This window comes from Macrobrachium nipponense, chromosome 3, assembly GCF_015104395.2.
Source record: "Macrobrachium nipponense isolate FS-2020 chromosome 3, ASM1510439v2, whole genome shotgun sequence".
NCBI lineage: Eukaryota > Metazoa > Arthropoda > Malacostraca > Decapoda > Palaemonidae > Macrobrachium > Macrobrachium nipponense.
Window position 1 is genome coordinate 71,512,881 of NC_087202.1, and position 7,797 is coordinate 71,520,677.

Consider the following 7,797-nt stretch of genomic DNA (forward strand, 5'->3'; position numbering starts at 1 on the left):
TGGCTGCCTAAAAATCGCTAATCTTGCTCCCAGGCTTTTCCTCGTTTCTGTAGAGTGAAATCGATCTTATTGCTAATCTTGTAATGTCAGTTTGGATATTAAGCCTAATTTTACTATGTTTTTTTTTCTGTATGTTCAGTTATGCCTTAGTAAAGGGTCGTGCTAGACCGAAAGTTCTCGGCTATCTCGCTTTTCAATTTTCCTTCGTGGCAAAAACCTTTATTTATACATAGCATCACGTTTTATATACTTCGTGATCAAGTTATTCATAATTATATAATATGTATTAGTGTGTGTGTGCACGCGCGAATAGGTATGCATATACTTACGAAGCTACTCCTAACTCTGATTGGTTTCTACGACTTACACAAGTTTTGCTGGCTCCACACAATACCTGGAAATGATCTTGATCGGCGGCTGTTTCCCTCAGACTGATTAGGTTATTTGAAAAGACGGATGGCTAATTTTGATTTAGGAAATGAAGCAAGGTCTTTTTCGCGGCCGTCCGGAACGTCTAAAGACTTCTTCTCGGGGTTTGGGGTGGGTGGAGGGGGAATTATCAGCGAGGAACTCCAATTTCCGCCGTGATACGATATAATAGTATTCGAATTAGAATAAATGTTTTGTTTATGAAAACTGCAATTTCAAGGGAGAATGACCCAGCTGAGAAAAGTCCTCAAAACAGAAAGTCTGAGATAATAGTTTAATCTAAGAAAGAATGGACCTGGGAAGCGACCATAGATGTCATGAATAAAACATACCGACGACCCTTTCTCAGCCAAAAGGGCTCGCAAATTCTCTTCTGAAATAAAGTCCAGTTGCTTTTTCCTCAAGTTTAGAATTTTGAATAAGAAAATCTTTGATGGATTCTTAGATTCTGGCGTTTTTGATGCGCAGGTTTCTTTCGTCAATATCGTTTGCAAATTTAGAAGTGCTCTCTCTCTCTCTCTCTCTTCTCTCTCTCTCTCTCTTCTCTCTCTCTCTCATATAATTCATAGCATTTTTTGGATACCTTTCAGTCTATAAACGGATAACGTTAAAGGAAGATAACTAATTTCTTAAATATTGCCCTTAATATAATTGAAGAATTGTGGTAAAGACATGAATATATGAATTTTCGGCGACAGCAGAGGCGTACTTTCAGCCTGCTTCAAATGGCTAATTTTGCATTAGACATTCAGCCTGTGGTTACTTGCCTATAGTAGATTCACATCAACCGTGCATTTGATGTATCCCTCAGGGGAGGTGGAACATACATCCTGCCTATGTGAACTCTCGAGGGAGACTGAGAGCTTCCAGCCCTGTGACTGGCTTATCAACAGCCAATCAAGAGTGTCGTCAGGGACGGTCCTCGACAACAAATGCAAGGTTGATGTGATTCTACTATAGGATCTCTATGACAGAGATTTGTCATTTAAAATCTAAGTCGAAAGAAAATTTGTGTCACTGCAAGGCGGAAGGTCTACTGTATATATAAACTAGGTAAATTAGTCTTATATAATTTTGTTTTTTCGATTTATATTTTCACCTTTTGCGGTTTTCCCACGTCCGACTACGTTTGACATCTTAACAAGTTTTTGGCCTCAGCATAAGCATTATAGTAACTACTTTATTTTAACCTAACTCTTCTAATTTAAGGCAGGGTCATTGCAATATTTGACACTTAAGTTTCAAAGTATTTCTCTTTATTCGAGTATTCTGATTATTTCTAACTTAAATGTACCCTTTTGTGGATAACAGCTAATCAACTGAGATGTTCTAAGAATGTAATAATCGTAAATCCTGAAGGATCTCTCCTGGGCAACATTGCAGTAAATTGCAATGACATTATTTTCCATCACTTTCTAAAACGTTTTCAATATATTTTTTTATTCATTTGATGTTCCACACATTCTTTTTTTTTCCTTTCTGTTGGCTTACGAGACATGTGTACATACTGCCCCGTAGGGAGTAAATATTACGCGTTGTAAACTTATGTACTGTAAAGAGAAAGGGGCTCTAAGGGTGTTTATAGGGTTTGTCTTGCGTAAGTGGTAAACATATATGTCTTTTACTTGACTTTTCAGTGCGCGTTGATATTTTTTTAATGAAAAAATGCGTCATCTAAGGATTTTACCTATAAATTACATTTCATAGGTATATTAATTGTTTAAAAAATAATGATGAACATATGCCTAAATTCTAACAACGGTTAATAAATAATGACTTGGCGTTTATCTTTCAGTAGTGTAATCATGACACTGTAATACGGTAAAGAAAAATTTAAATATTATTTACAAATGTTCATTTTGTATGGATAAGGCACCTTTCCCATGTAAGAACCATAAAACGATATTTTTCCTATAAAAAAAAGCTGACACATGGGTACAATATTATTTAGACGTATTAGTTATCTTTCATTAAAAAAAAACAGATTTGTGTGATTTAGTTCTTGGACGGTGTGCATGTGTACGAGTATACGTATATGTATATGTATAAGTAAAGGTAATGACACGGAGGAAAATGAAAAACTGCCTCCGTGGCATTACCTTTATTTATAGATAGCATCACGTTTTATATATTTCGTGATCAAGTTATTCATGTATATATGTATTATATGTATATGTATATATGTGTGTGTGTATTGGGCTAACTAAACACGCTAGTAAAATTTATTTCGTAACTTGGAGACAAACTTGCTCTGGGTATGATGTTAGCTGCTAGGAGACCTTTAATAATGTCGCTGTGAGGAGTGAGGGGACTGAAGCCTATTAGACGCCATCACCGGTTTTTAATGCCCATTTGTGTGATCATCGCATCTTACCGCTTTAAGAGCCACGGTTTGTAAAAAAATACCGGAGCATGGATAAAATATGGTACTCATCCTGAGTCATTTTTTTTTTTTTTTTTTAGAAAGGACTACTATTTTTATCTATTGTTCTAATATTTCTTGTACCTTCAAGTAGATAACAGATAAGATAGCATTTTAGTTTAGTCCTCTTGAGGGCAGGTCTCTCTACTGGGAAAGTGTCTCCCTGGCGGCAAGTCATATATCTAAAGGAAAATTCTGTGAAGTATTTTTCCTTTGATAATATATAAAATTCCATTATTTAGTTTCATAGCGCGCGCCACACACACACACACACATTAAAAATTTTATTGTAACAAGAGTGAAAACTTGAAAGGATGCACGTAATATCTACGCTAGGAAACATACAAAGGGGATGTCTGTTTAGTGAGCAAAACAAGAATAAAATAAACGATTTAATTTGAAAATATACAATAATAACCAGACACATTTACCACTTTTGAGTAATGTACAAAGTTCTTTGCCTTGTTTCATCTATCCCGCCTAATGGTTCAGAATCCTTTTGTGCAAAGGATGCAGTTAATAGCCACAAAGTCAAAGGTTTCAGCTTGCTACGATCCTGGTAATCCCTAGAGGATGAAGCAAGTTTTTCGCAAAACGCTGTGTTGAGATTCGTTCCTGCATTAGCGATTTGCATGCTCAGCAAATAAGCCGATGCATGCTCTGGCAATGCTTCTTATCATTCGCTCCAGCATCAGGTTCCTCTCTCTCTCTCTCTCTCTCTCTCTCTCTCTCTCTCTCTCTCTCGGTGAACGGACATTAGCACTCGTTTTCCCGGTTGTACTTTTTCATTTACAACACAAAGCTTACCGATATCACATTTCCAGTGATTTTATTTCCAATTATTTCAGTGTATTACGAGCAAGTAATTCTTGGCAGCATAAACCATCTGGTAATCCAAGCTGATGGAGGAAAGCCGAGAATTACGAAGAATTGCGTATAATGAAATATCCCGGGAAGCAAGTAACCAGTTGGAAGATTTGTCTTTACAGCGCAGTTTCGTATGCAAGGCGATTAACTCTCCCAGAGGGACGCGCTGGTCTTCGAATTTCAAGGGATTATCACACCTGAGTTACTGACAGTTTAGGACTGTTTTTAACTCTCGCAAATGTTACTCACGCCAAAACGACAAAGGAACCGAAAATCTTAAAGTGATGAGACAACGAATCACCACCTGATACTGACCCTGGTCCTTGGTCCTCATTGCTCATTGTACAGTATGCAGCAAAACTCGTGTGACTTTTTTATTTTTGTACTGGACAAGCGTTGTTCTCAAGTTGCCACTTAGTATTAAATCTCGTATTTTATAAACGTGTATATATGAGGAAAAGTTGGTCACTTGTTATATAGAATCTATAATTGAAATATATTGGAACCTGAAAACCAAAAATATTTCACGCTACAATATTTCTGAACGAAAACTAAATACGTTACTGTAGCATGAAAACTTCAGATCACCGTGACTTCCATGAGTCGTGTGGAATCGTCAGTCTGGACCACTGTGAAAGAGGACATCGCGATGGAGAGCAAGAGAAAAGTTGAGCAGAGCATAGTCTAATGATAAAAATGGGTGCATTTGGGATATGAATTCGAAGTTATTACTTTTAGCTTTTGTGGCTTTGTGTATAAAGCAAATGTTAGTCGAGATCATGATTTCGATACTTGCAATAAATTATGGCTTAGGCTTAGGTTATAGCTAGTGCTACATAAGTCTAGTCTCCCGAGGGGTTTCTTCAGTTTGAAGAAAAGTAAATAATAAAATAACTGAATAAATAAGCGAGGTGAAGAGTAATCTTCGCTATTAGAAACACAACTAATTTATATTATTTTACTTTTACTTTAGGAATGGAAGACTATATTCAGGTCGGATATTATCAGCTACAACTGTCGAGTGCAGATTCTACAGAATGACAACTGCAACGTATTATAAACATAATGGCTAGGCCAATGCTATTGGCTTTATAACATACTGGGCTATATTCCAGACAGCAACAAGTTGCATCAAATCTTTGTAACTTATGAAGGGTGTCTATAAGACCATAAAGCAGGATTTGTGAAATTCTTCCACAGTCTTGGTGTGGTATACTTCCGTCATTATTTTTCTTCATAGCCTATAGGCTTAATGAGAATGATATAATCGAGAAGCGCGAAGTGCACTTGGCCTACGGGTAAGGCAAGCTAAGCCATTGGCGGGCCACTATGCACCCTTCACCAGTTGGGTCTAATGAAATCTTAGGTAGATCTCAAGAAATGTAACTTAGTAAAGGCATTAATAAACCAAGCAGCAAATAATGAATATGATTGATAATAATAACGGTACTTAGTAAAGGCATTAATAAACCAAGTAGCAAACAATGAATATGATTGTAATAAAAACGGTATAGGTTAAGTAAATGGTATACCAATATATTATTTTTAAAAAATACGTATAATTCTTTGAAATACATAGGTCCCTGTGAAAAATAATATACAAATTCCAGCAAAACAAATAGAGTAAACACAACCTCGTCTTTTAAAACACGTCATACATATATAGCTACACATACATACAGAGAGAGAGAGAGAGAGAGAGAGAGAGAGAGAGAGAGAGAGAGAGAGAGAGAGGAGGGTTAATTAATATTTGTATGTGAGCCTAGGTTGTCTATTACCGAATTAAGCCGTCTAGGAATACTGTCAACCAGTCTACTGCAAATATTTTCCCCATGCATTGACTCCCACACTGACAAGCAATGGCTTATGATGGCTTGTTTACTGTTCAGAACGGAGCCATCCCATTCCTTTGTCATAATGGCCCATAAATTTTCAATGGGATTGAGATCCGGAGATTTTGCAGGCCAGTCGATCCGAATAACTTCTGGATGCTGCTGTAACCACTTTCTTACTGGCATGCTATTATGAACAGAGGAGTTGTCCATTGCCAAGAATATGGGCAACGGTTCCGGAATCAGTAGCATCCTAACAGATGGAATCAGCACCTCGTCAAGAATGTCAACATACTGCCTGCCATTTAATCGCTCATGGATTGGCACTAAAGCACCTGGTCCGCAAGACGCCATCCAACCCCAAACCCCAAAGGCCAGCGGTTATCCTCCCACTTCGTCGATTTGGTTCTACATATTTATCCTCAAATCTGAAAAAATTAGAGAGAAGGATTTAGAGAAAATATAAATTTACAGATATTCGGAGAGAAACAATGACAGTGGGCTTACTTTTAAATATAAAAAGAAACTGTTTTACTGCAGTTCTTCCTCTCATCAATAGATCTTATGGATTAGAAAAAAAGAACTGACGCTTTTATTAAGCCATACTTTCAGTAATATTGCTATAACACCGAACTTTTAACTTTTAAGACTTGAAGTGCATTGTTAAGAAAACACTATAAGGTTATTCTATAAAACTATGTATATATATATATATATAGTATATATATATATATATATATATATATATACAGTTCTTTAATATGCATTTAAACCAAAACTTATTTAAATATTAGAAACAGCTACGTCAGTTGTATTTTCTGCCAAGACTAGTTTTACAGTGAAATAATTAAAAGAAATCTTTGGTTGTAGGCCTAATAGTATATATTATGAATTCGGAAAAGAGGCATAAGGAAAGTTGTCATAGCATAGTAACCTTAAACGACTTTTAAGTCAGTGCAATGTGTATTCAAACATTCACGAGACTCGAAGGAAAGCTAGCACGAACTTCCTCTGCGACTGGTTTCCCGCCAAGCAACACTTCGAAGCGCAGGCGGTCGAAGCGGAGGCGGGATTTTATAGATATTTAAAACTGCTTCCTCAGTAATGTCAATTCCCAACTCCCACCCTAGGTCAGATTAATTTATATCTTCTCTTGCATTATTTCTCCCTGATTACATCGTAACTTCCATTAAAGATATTTGTCAGCAGGTTTAAAAACCAGTGTAAGAGGAATTACTATTCATTAAAGCTTTAGCATATATACAGACTAGGCCTATAATACAAAGTATATCACACCTAGCTAACCACGTAAAAATATAAGGCAAAATAAGTAAATGTTCATTACCTGGTTTTTCCTGGACGCCAGCAGTGCAGTCTTCCCTGTTGGTCGTTGCAAAAAGTCTTCTCGTCACAAAATATAAGTTTCCCAAAACTGCTCGCTCTTGGACAGATATTCGAGCGCAAACCCGAGACGATGGTCCATATGCGTCTGTGTAAGTAGAGGCTTGAGCGCAGGTTTCCTACATAGAAGACCAGCTTCTCGAAACCGACGTCTTACAGTGTCACTGATGTTTGTATATTTGTTTCTCGTTTCACTGAAAATGATGACGAAAACGGGTGTTTGGTTATAAAGTTATTAACACTTCGTCTTCTTCTGCGGTTGTGCAGCGGGGTCTCCCAGATCTAGGGTGGCTTTTCAATCCTTCTCCGTCGTTGTATCGTTTTAGCCATCTATACACAGTTGTCTTGTTGATATTAAGACGATTAGCTATGTCTTTTTTTGAAAATCTGGCGAGATGCAGCTCAACTATAGCTCTCCTTGTTGGGGGTGACGTTTCCGGTAGCTGTCGGGTTGCTCCAACCATGTTTGGCAAATGACCACAGTTGACGTCATGTTAGGCCACGCCCACAACTACATCTCCGTTACGTTCATTACATTAAATAAATTACTATGATGGCTAACATGTAAAATTCGTTTAATATTTACGTCTTTTCATATTTACCATGATTAAAAACTAAGGTGTTAATGTTTTTCTGATGACCTAGCTATATTTTGATAAAAAATATATAACATTATACTATAAAACCATGCTAAATGAACTGTATCTTTTATGAGCGAAGTTCCAAAATGTTTCGCCGTTGCAATTCAGTGTCATTAGAAATGTGAAGAAGGTAAGAGTTGCCAGTTAGTCACTTTTGAACGAAAATCACTGAATCGGGTCACTCGAGTTTTGCTGCATACTGTAC